Genomic DNA, 12,264 nt, shown 5'->3' on the forward strand with positions numbered 1-12,264 from the left:
AATTGTCTCTGAAAATATGATTTATATTACTTGTTCTTGGCATTACTATGTTGGTAAAGTGTTCTAAATAGAGAATAGTGTTCCATGTGGATATTGAATAATCTAGGAAGAATAAATTGGTTCTAGATTAGTATCAACCATAAACAAATTATCCTAATATAAAATATGTGTTGTAAGTATATGTCATATATAAAAAATAATGTTAGTGATATTACTGATGGTAGTAGTAGTAGTAGAAATAGCAGCAGCAGCAGCAACCACAAGTAATTATGCTAGTCACTGGAGAAAATACAAATATGAAATAAGCCTTAATTATTTCCTTATAAAACTTATAATCAAGCAAGGAATATAAAGCATTAATATAAAGCAATCTAAATATAAAGCAAATTAGAGTATAGGTGTAAAGCAGAGATTTAAACAAAGTACTAAGAGATATACATTAAATGATATTTTCTTAGGGTTCCATCAAGCAATACTACTTAGATGGTGATGTTACCTGACATTAAAAAATAATAATTGGGTGCGGCTAGGTGGCGCAGTGAGTGGAGCACCAGCCCTGGAGTCAGGAAGACCTGAGTTCAAATCCGGCCTCAGACACTTAACACAAAAACTAGCTTTGTGACCTCGGGCAAGTCATATAACCCCAATTGCCCTCCAAAAAGCAATAATAATAATAATAACAAATGATATCCATAGCCAATTTCTTGTTTATATTCTCTTTAGAAAAATATATTCACATATTCTTCATGAGCTTCCTTTCCATCACATTTATTAAACTCCACCTTTTTTCAAAGAAGATATTTGATTTCAAACTTCAGAAAAGTATTTTTAATAAGCTATACAAAACACTAAAAGCATTTTGAAATCATTGAAAATTTTTGACAGCTGAATATTTGATGGATATAAAGGTAGGGGCTAAAACACAAAACTCATCATTAATAAATGACATATGCAGGAAGGAACCTCTAGTAGCCCATCCTGGTAGAATGATAAATGTGAAAAATTAATTTAGGAAATAGCAGTGCTAGGCCATTTTTAATCTCAGACCAAGGACCAACTCAACTAGTATATCCATTTGACAAGGAGAGACGAGGAAAAATTGGGGGGTTTCCTATATCATTCCGCATTCTGAATGTATATCTGTAGCATAATAATGTGATAAAAACAGTGCATTAGGATGACAATGTGGGCAGTAGCATGAAGGATAGAGGAGAAAAGGGATAGATTAATAGCAGGAAAGCCTATTGAATTTTCAAGCTGTTAGAGAAAAGTATCAGCAATTCAACTCACCATGCCTGCATCTTACTGCTCCACACTTCCCCTAGCTCTATTAAGTCTGTGTTTGTTTCCTGGAGGCAGTAGAATGTAAAAGACTTAAAAGATAGTAGTATAGAAAAATAGACCATAAAACTGATTTGTCTGATGAGGGAGGGAAAGAAAAGTTGATTTCATTTGGAGCTGATTATTATGCTGTTTGACAAAGAGGCTTGCAGGGGGTGGAGTGATACACAATTGTTATTTATTTATTTATTTACTATCAGTTCACAATATTCAGTTCCACAAATTTTTGAATTCCAAATTTTCTCCCCCACACTCTCCCGCTGCCATGGCACCATGCAATCTGATATAGGTTCTATATATACCTTTACATTAAACATTAGCCAAATTGTAAAGAAGAATTATCACCAATGAATTGAAGGATGAGGATGAAGAAACAAAACAAAAGAAAAAGAGAGCAAGTAATTTGCTTCCATCAGCATTCAGACTCCGTAATTCTTTCTCTGTATGTAGATAACCTTTTCTATCATGAGGCCTTTGGAGTTGTCTTATAAACTTGCATTGTTGAGGGAAGTCCAGTCTATTAATGTCAGTCATTGCAGATACAATGTGTCTGTAATTGTGTACAACATTCTCCTAGTTCTGCTTCCCTCACTTAGTATCAGATTATAAAAGTCTCTCCAAGTTATTATGAAGTCTGTCTGTTCCTCCTTTCTTATAGCACAACGGTATTCCATTACATTCATATACCAAAACTTGTTCAGTAATTTGCCAATTGATAGGCATCCCCTTGATTTCCAATTCTTTGCCGTCACAAAAAGAGCTGCTATAAATATTTTTGTACATACTGGTCCTCCTAACAATTCTTTACTTCATATTATTTTTCCCTCAAGGAAAAAAAATGTTTACATTAATGAATGTGGTAGAAAAAAATTCTCCTCTCTCCAATAGCTTGCAAATATTTTAAAATTAAATTGATAATTCAATACAAAAACTAATGGGTCTGTGCCCTCTTGAACTTACCATTTGAATCTACTTTTCCAGAACTCAGCACATTTGGGAGAAACGCAAGTCAGGAGTGGCCTCAGTGACCAAGGAAAACACATCCCAGATGTAAAGAGAAATATTTCCAAAATATGCATGTTTTATGTCCTATATGTAATTATGCATGTTGTCTTTGTAGCATACTCCCAGGTGATACTCTGTATAGCGTCATATCTACTGCATGTTCTGTTACTGTGTATTTATTTACTTTAGTTTCAATGGCATATGGATTGGTTGACTAGGGCATAAGGAAAATTATCCTTGTTTTAATATGTTGATACTTTTTTTATACTGCTTAGTTACAGGTTTTGGATTTGCCCCAGCTGATCCTTGCAAGGGGCTGAAAATAGTTTTGGCTCAGAGGAGGAATGTAACTGAAGTCACAACACCCATTTTTTAGTATGGGACTCTTCTCCTTGGTGGAGATCAATGCTCTCCATGAGAGTCAGTTTGGAGTTGATGAGAAGGGAGAGAAGAAATATTCTTTCTTCATTCTCACTGTCCTCCTGAGTGTCTTTGGGCTTTGAAGTTATTCCAGATGCTTTCAGGAGAGAGAGACAGAGAGAGAGAGAGACAGAGACAGAGAGACAGAGAGAGAGAGACAGAGACAGACAGAGAGAGAGACAGAAAGACAGATAGAGAGAGAGAGAGAGACAGAGACAGAGGCACAGAGACCTCCAAATGAGCCTACCCTGTCCTCCTGGACAGGCAGATATAGGGAAAGACACAAACAGGAGAGACATAAAGACAGAGACTAGAAGCCCACAGAGGACATGGGGTATTTTAAGGCTAGAAGAAAGCCTTTTTTATGGGAAGAATGGGATGGGGGTTACATGGGGAAGGGGAGGAGTTATGAACCAATACATATTCTACATAAAGGACAAATTCTGTTTGTTCATTCTCAGGGATGAGGCGATAAACTCTATATAGACTCTAAAACAGTTGGCAAGGGCAGGGGTGGGCAGGGGGGCAGAAATGAGGAGAAAGCTTCATCTGGATTGGTTCTGTTCATTCAGAGCAGTATACCTCGAGGTAATAGGGCTTCCAGGTCAGTCTATTCCTTCTTGCACAAGGAATGTATAAAATAGCCCAGCTCACATCAGTTCTGAGAATGGATGGGGTGGGCAGACAGGTGTACCGGACTCAGATCCCCTTATCTAGGACTCCTGTCCTATCCTCCCTCCTTCTAGGGTTGAATGGGGGTGGGAAGAAGCAGTTATATGCCTACAGAGGGTTTCTCAAGAGTAAAGATGGCAGAGGGGGCCTCTGAATTAATTTGAACTGATGTAAATAGAAAATTGAGAGAGAGCTAAAGACAGAGACAGAGACAGAGAGAGAGAAGGTACACACCACGGTTGCTGTGACTGCCAAGTCTTATAAATCCAGTTAACTGGGAAAGCTGATTACACTCATTGTCTTCCTCACTCTCTCTTGCTGCCAGTACATGATTCTGAGGCAAGAAGTGAACACCTAGGAGTCTTTAGGTGGTGCAGTGAATAGAGCACTGACCCTGGAGTAAGGAGGACCTGAGTTCAAATCCAGCCCCAGACACTTAACACTTACTAGCTGTGTGACCTTGGGCAAGTCACTTAACCCTAATTGCCCTGCCTTCAAAATACAACAAAAAAGAAGTGAACACCTAGATTCCTGTCCTTTTTCCATAAGCTATCAATGCACATGTTCAATCTTCTCACCAACTCTCCCTGAGGATCTAGGGTTGGAACATGGGATGGCCAGAAGGATGGGTAAGCAATGGTTGGAGGTCAATATTTCTATATGGAAGTATTAGGTCTATTTTTTCACTTTATTATATGGACAATAAATTATGTGTATGCAATATGGCAAATCTTTGGTTCTAGGAATGCAGGGAGCACATTACTTAGACAGTGGTACCTAAATAAGGAGGGACTCATGAGCTAGGCACAGGCAAAAGATTTCATATCTTAGTATTTTAAGCAATATTTCATTTGCTCCCCTAGAGCAAAAGTTCTTAACTCTTTGTTCATCTTGGACCTGTTTTGCAATCTGATAAATCCCATGGGCAATTCCTCAGAACATTGTTTTTAAATGCATAGAAGTGATTTCCACATTATCTAATCCCATGCTATATTATTCTTATCTACTGTTTTCTTTACCCACATAAGTGTCACAGGAACTTATGGGCAAATGACTCCAAGAAATGAAATTTACAAGAGTAAAAATGGTGATGCATAAGCTATGGGGTCCATGGCATACACCAGAGATGTTAAGAACAAGCTTATATGTAACATTCATCCAATGACACTGTCAAGTATAACCCAGACCAGATTAAAGTATAATTGGGGGGCTGCTAGGTAGCACAGTGAACAGAGCACTGCCCCTGGAGTCAGGAGGACCTGAGTTCAAATATGGCCACAGACACTTAACACTAGTCATGTGACCTTGGACAAGTCACTTAACCCCAATTGTCCTGCCTTCCCCCTTCCAAAAGAAAGGATAATTGGGAAATGTTTAACAAAATAATAAAATATTATAAAACAGTATATTTTAAAACTAGGTCAATATGTGAAGCCCCTGGGATCCTTCTCTATGGCCTCATTTCTGTTTGAGTTTGACATCATTGGCATACCCTACACACAACAGAAGAAAATTTTAAAAAAGATTTGGCAAGTAGATGAGTCAAAGCAAAACTGCTTCCCATATAAAATCATTACTCTTTTGGGAGAAGAAAAACCTGTGGGTTGGCTCACCCTCACTGCCTGTTTGTAAAGCATACTCAATTATTCATCTTATTCACCTGACTGACCACTTAAAAATGATGTAGTCAGTGCCTGGGTAATAATTTCATTTCTAAGTGTTCTGCCTGGTTATTTTTCTGTGCGTTCACATTATTAATTAATGGCCCTAGAGAAGTGCATAAATTGAGGCACTCAGTAGCAAGGGTGCGTGACTGTATTAACCAAGATAGGCTCTATCACCAGGCACTGAAGAGGCCCAAAAGGAAGTTTTGTTTTGTTTTTAGTTTAATTTCTCTTAATTGAATCAGAATAAATGGAATACATTTGAATAAACTTCACAGAAGCCCATAATACAACAGGATACGAAGAGTGGGAGATCAGCAGGGTCTTATTTAACATACTATATCCACATATCTGAGGTTTTATGCCACTGAGGAAGAATCAATAGCAAAGCACTTTGGGCCTTTGAAAAATATTGCCAAAGCCTTTCTGTGCATTAGTGTCTTATTAAAGTGGGACACAGGTATCATGGACTGACTGTGTTTAAAACCTAAGGCCATAATAAAAAATTATATATATATATATATATTTCCTGATATCATCTTACTTTGTTGATTTAGCTCCTTCGCATACCTCCCAGCCTGAGATAATAAAGTTGGAGTAGGGACCATGGAGAGAGAGAAAGCCAAGTTAAAAGAAAAAAGTCCTAAGCTGACATAGCCATGGGTTCTATTGACAAACCCTATACTATTTTTCCATGTGATTTCAGTAAGTTGAAACTTTTTTGTGCCCTAGATACAAAACGGAAATCAGAACACCCTCGCTGAAGCCTGCTTGTCTAACTAGGAATTATGTACAGAGGCAAGAGAAAATTTTCGGTTCCTTGAGAGAAAAAGCTAAAGCCCTCAGTTATAATCAATGCTTAGGCTTCAGCTGGAGACAAATCCAAGAAGCCAGGTGGATTGAATGGAAACAAGGTGATTACTTTTAAGGAACTAGAGTTCTCTTTGCCTGTATTTTCTTTTCTCTTAGTCCTCTGGGCACATAAAACTTTTCTGGAATGATAGCAGTAGTCATCATGCATTCATTCACTCCCACTCAGAAACAGCCACTAGAGGACTGTGAAAGTAGCAGAGTATAGCCACCAAGAGAGGGGCTGCAGGCATAACCTAGGAGTGAATAAAAACTGATTTTTCCTAAGGCACAGAAGATCGTGGAACCTGACCACTTCTGGTAACCAAACAATGACACCATCTATCATGGAATTTTTGTATTACTCCTTATTCAGACATTGAGAGAAGTAGGGATGGGATGGAGGAAAGTATTGATAATGACAGTAATTTATGTCTTTCCTTTACTCACCCCGCCATAGCTGATTTAATGGAGAATAAGGATGGGTGTATTGGATCAGAGGAAGGAAAAGAAATGATAATGGAGAACAGAGACAAAACTAACAATTCTAGTGTAACAAGACAAATTGTTGAGGTAAAGGAATAAAAGGTGCTTGGTTTGTAAACTCAGCAGACTCCCCTGGGTTAGTGTAGATTGTCTGGAAAACTACAATGGAAAAAGCAGGGTAGGGTCACAGTGGTGGGATTGAAAAAGAGCAGAACCCCCTCATAGTGTCACATGAAGCAAGGAGACAATGGTCCATATCCATTGGGATGATGGCACATTAGGACAAAGCCCCAATTGTCCCCACCCTAGTTATTTGTAGGACAAATAAACACACCACACAGGATGGCTGCTAGCACAGTTTCACTCTTCATGTGGTCAGACAGCAAAGACACTAAGAAGGTGTTAATCTTATTTTATTCTAGTCTAGTTTCTCAGAAGAGAATTGTTGATAATGGGAGGACAAACTCCTATAGCATTCCCTAATCACCCTTCTCACAGGGGCTGGAGAGAAGGGGGGGAGGGGGGAGACAACTACCTCTACATCTCAATGGGATCTGTTGACACAGGCACTACCTGGGCATCCCCTAAATCCCCTCAAGCCTCAATGGAGGCCAGCTGAGTCAAACACAGCATTTGTGCATTCAACCCTAAAGTTCCCCATTCACTTGCCACTGACTACATGTTTTATAGGGGCAACAGACAAAGAAGGCATATTGCCAAAAATAGCCTCACAAGTTTACATCACCCTATCCCTGTATCTCACTGAGCAGTTGCAGTGGATGTTTATATTATTTATCATTATATAATGCTGTGGGAACTCATATCTAACACCTGGGAATAATTATGGCTGTGGACCCTGAGAAACAACTCTAAGGAATAAAAACAAAAAGTCATTTTACACACACTAAATTCGCCTTAATTATACTAAAAATTCATCTTACTTACATTACTGCTCTGAGGATGGCCCAGACCTGTTCCTCTTTAATTCCACCACTATGACTCTATCCTGCTCTATCTCTAGGATGTTGTCCAGATAATTTACTACCAACTAGGCAATCTGTTGGGGTTATAACCCAGCCACCTCCCCATCAACTCCTTACCTCAGGAATTTATTCTATGAAGATCCTTTTTATCGATTTAAATAATATTCCTCTTCCTGGGCTTCTGTTCCTATAACAGCTGGAAAAAAAAAAAAAACAACAACATGAGTTTACCCTAGATAACCAGTTGTGGTCAGATGTTTTCTTTGTCCCTGTAGCGGCAAGCACCCCAAGCACGTCCTCAGGGTTTGCTGCTACCGCAGGTTCTTGGATCTGCTTTGTTAAAGGAAAGCAACTCAAAATGGGTTAACAAGCTTACTTTAATCAGTCAGACATATATCGTTTACCTTGTTCAGGAGAAAAGGTCAGCACCCTGAACTTCAAAGTATACAGGCAGAATTATCAAGACAGAAACAGATCAAGTAGACAGATTTCCAAACTGTCCAACCATTACATCCATACCCAGTCAACATCTGGGTTTTTCAAAGGGGGGGTGGTGCCTCTGGACAAAGGCTTTTCAGAATACAGATCAAATCACAGAACACTTCTCAAAGTGAGCCCCCAAAACAAAGCTACACATCAGGGCTTATATAGCCTTCTCCTGGCTCAGAGAATGTAACAATCTTATTGACTCACTGGCCAATCAAGAAGTATCTACTGAAAAACAAGCCTCCCACCCCAGGCTCCAGGTGCACCTTAGCCTAGGGGCAGGGAAGATCTTTAAAATTTACATTCGCATTACAGTCCCTTAGAGGAAACAAACTATGTGAAACTGATAGCATTAGTAATAATTATAACTGAGCCAAAGAGAATCAATACCAGAGATACAGATGGTAGAAAGGAACATCCTTGCCCAACAGATGAGCTAATATTTGTAATGTGTTTAGTACAGTTCCTGCCATATAGTGAGTTTTGGATAAAGGCTTATTCTCTTCCTTCCCTCCATACTTCTCTCCTTCTATGCTTTTTTCTTTCCTTCCTTCCTTCTTCCCTCTACCTGTAGCAATTCTCTATTCCAGGGGCCTTGGCTTAATGTTATTGTTGTTTTTTTATAGTTTGATAATTGCATTTCAGTATAATTGGCTCCCTTTATAATTTTTTTAATTAAAAAGATATTCTGACAAGAGGTTCATGGTTTTACCAGACTGCCAAAGCATTCTATGACACCTCCCTAAAAAATAGGAATCCCTGTTCTACTCAGACACCAAGTATGACATCTGGATGGCACTTAGTCTGGGAAACTTACTTGGCATTATCTTCTGTACTTACTGAAAATTCTGTAACACTAAAGATCTTTAGAAACAATAGTTATCCTGCTCTCAGAAAACTTCCCTGTTCAGATAAGATGGAAATATGGAAATGTCTATTAAGTTAAAGTAGCACTTGGCTCTTGGTCTGGCTTCCACTTCCTAAATTCCTTTCCAAGTACCCAGATGTACACACACACACACACACACACACACACACACACACACACACACCTCCCCTATCACTTTAACCAGTTAGGGATATCATGGGAATCCATCACTGTGAACTGATATGGAGATGGGGAGAGGGGGAGATTACTCGATGGGCTTATCTAAAATTGAGTGTGTGATATTGGTGAAAATAATAATGTCAGGACAAAACCTAAAGAACGTAAAATTATAGTAGGAGGTTCACAGTTTCACTTTCAACAAGGAACTACCATTGTTACAGCAAGCTAAAATACCTATATTTACATACTAGATCAATTTTCCTTTCTACTAGATATCTGTGGTTCATTTATACTTACAGATGTTTTCTTGCTTACCTCTAATTTAGAATGTGACATTTAAATATATACATACATATACATACCCTCATATATACATATGTGTCTATTAGATTGTGAATTACTTCATTAGATTATGAGCTTGTTGTTATTCCATTAGATTCTGAGCTCCTTGAGGGCAAGAACTACCTGTTGCCTCTTTTTATACTCCCAGTGCTTAGCACAGTGCCTGACACTTAGTAGGTGTTAATAAATGATTATTGACTGACACATTAACTATTTACATAGGCTACATAGAGGGCCTGGATATAATAATGTGTGCTATTAAATATGAAATAATTTTTAAATTTCCAGTTTCTGGGCAGCCTTTAAAATTATATAATGAGTTTATTTGCTGGGTTATTATTTATGAAAGCATAGCTTTATGTATATTAATCAACATGTATTATTTATTCACTACCTACGTTATGTTCAGCTTGTTGCTAGGTACTGTCTAGTATAGAAAGACAAAAGGTATGAACCATGATCCTTGTCCTCAAGAGCATATGATATATCAGAGTTAGATAAGACCAAAAAGGGGGTAATGGGAGAAGGGAGCAGACTTGGGCATCTCTGAGGCTTCTTCTATACTAGCTCTTCATTCTTATATTGTACACTGCTCGGTCATATATGCATGTATTCTTTCCTGCCATACCCCAGTCTGTGGGAAGCTACTTTTTATGATAATAGATAGATAAACAGACAGACAGACAGACAGGCCACATTCAGTCTCACCTCATATTCCCTGGTAATCTAAAGCAGGGACTATTTAAAAACCTTGATAATCTGAGTAAAAGACTATTTTTTATTTAAACTCCTTAACACACAAGTTTCATAATAATTATACCTGATACTTAGGTGCTATTTTAAAATTTACTAAGCACTTTATTTTAGTATTTCCTTCTAGGTAACTATATTGCACAGAGCTGTACTACAACGCTTAGAGCACTGGATCTGGAGCAGGAAGGCCTAAATTCAAATTCTCAAATTGCACCTCAGGCACATACTGGCTGTGTAACCCCAGGCAAGTTAACCTCTTAGGTTCCTTTTCTATAAAATGGAGATAATAATAAAAACTACATCTCAGTGTTATTGTGAAATTCAGAGACAAAACTTATGGAGTACTTTGCAAAACTTAAAATATTATACAAATGTTTTTATCATCACTATCATCATCATATTTCACAGGAGCTCTGTAAATGAGATAGTATTGGAAACTGAGGCTCAGAAAAATAGTGATTTGCCAAAGACCACAGAGATAGTGGAATCTGATCTATTACACCACACAGTTTCTAATCATGTCATTCTTAAAACATAGTTAATGAAGGCAGTTAGCCTAGTACTAGTCTACTCATACCAATTTTTGAAGTAAATCATGCAACAATAATCTCAAGAGGTCAATGACTAGAATAACAGAAATGTTGCTATACACTGCCTTTCACTTTCTATTTAGGAGAGAGGAGGTATTCTAGTATTCTAGAATATGGTATTCTAGAAATTCATATATGACCCAATGTTAAAAAGAAAATTAAGTATAATTCCTTTTATAATCAGAAGCATGTTTTTCATTTGCTTCCCAAATATTTATTAAGTTCTATGCCCTGAAGAAAATGTATTAATTTAGGTTATTTCAATGACTCTCATCTTTTTTTTTGCCTTTTGGAGGGCAATTGGAGTTGAGTAACTTGCCCAAGGTTACACGGCTAGTATTTTTGTGTGGGTGTTAAGTGTCTGAGGCCAGAACCGAACTTGGGTTCTCCTGACTCTGGTGTGGGCGCTTGTCTCTCATCTTTCAGCAAGAGAAAAGACTACACAGCAGAGTTCTTATGGTCATCACTTAATGGAATACAAACCAGGTTATATTTTTTTCAATCATTTAGTTATTATCTCTTGGTTAGGTATAGAAGCTATGTCGCTAGAGAAAACAAGTAAACATAACATGTTATGTTATACTTCCTGAAAGAGTTAATGAGATAAATGAAAACTGATTCCCTCTGAAAACTTGGACACCTTGTCTAAAATGTCAATAAAGATGAATGAAAAATTGGAAAGACATATGAGTAGATACATACAAAAGTAAACAGAACCATTAGAAGAGAATGCAGAGACTTTTGATCAAAATGTTTGTTAAACAGAGTCAGGTAGATCAGCTCTCCCACACTTTCTCCAGTGAGAAAAAATGAAAAGTAAAAATCACACCAAGACAAATAATGATCAAGAAATCCAATGAGGAACAGATGTGTCTTCCATATACGTGTTGTTTTTTTTTTTTTACAGGACGAAAAATGATCAAGAAATCCAATGAGAAGCAGATGTCTCCTCCAAATTCCTGTTGGTTTTTCCAGGACAAATAATGATCAAGAAATGCAATGAGAAACAGATGTCTCTTCCATATACCTGTTTGTTTTTCATATTCAAGTATTTCTCTTGGGTCCTGGTTGTTTAGATTTGTGTAAAGAAAGTGACTTCTTTCACAACAGAACCACCAAAAAAAAAATAACTCAGAAGGTCAAAGATAATGTGAAAATAGGTTCCTACTAGCAAAAACAGCCCCTATATTCAGGCAAAAAAAAACCCAGCAACCACCCAGCACAATCTGAGAGGGGCCAGAGACACATAGTGTGCAGGGTTCAATATCATGGGACAATGGATCAAGGAATAAATGAAGTAAAAGCTCTAAAGGAAAGAAAGTAACAGTGGTTAAAATGTTGGACCTGGAGTCAAGAAGTCTTGTATTCAAATACAGTCTCAGATACTTAGGTGCAGTATGACCCTGGGCAAATCACTTAAGCTCTATGTACCTCAGTTTCCTTATATGTAAAGTGGGGGTTATACTAGGACCCAGGGTTGTGAGAATCAAATGATATAATAACTGTAAAGTGCTTAGCACAGTGTCTGGCATACAATAAGAGTTACATAAATGTTAGCTATTAGCTATATTATTAGGAAAGGATTAAAATACAGCTAAAGCTTGGAAACAGAAAGTGGAAGGATT

General features: G+C 37.7%; 1 long non-coding RNA gene across 2 annotated transcripts in view; it reads right to left on the reverse strand.

The window, feature by feature from the left end:
* Nucleotides 1–8,216, reverse strand: part of LOC138164098 (uncharacterized) — a 30,780-nt gene extending 22,564 nt beyond the window's left edge. For both annotated transcript variants that reach the window (XR_011168995.1, XR_011168996.1), the window contains exons 1-2: nucleotides 7,825–8,216; nucleotides 7,538–7,616 (exon numbers count right to left, since the gene is read on the reverse strand). This is a non-coding gene — a long non-coding RNA (uncharacterized lncRNA). The remainder of the gene's footprint in view (nucleotides 1–7,537; nucleotides 7,617–7,824) is intronic.
* Between the last annotated feature and the right edge of the window lie 4,048 nt (nucleotides 8,217–12,264).

This window comes from Petaurus breviceps, unplaced genomic scaffold (genome assembly GCF_028583685.1).
Source record: "Petaurus breviceps papuanus isolate PSGF00001 unplaced genomic scaffold, PetGlider_PUasm1.0 189, whole genome shotgun sequence".
NCBI classification, from domain to species: Eukaryota; Metazoa; Chordata; class Mammalia; order Diprotodontia; family Petauridae; genus Petaurus; species Petaurus breviceps.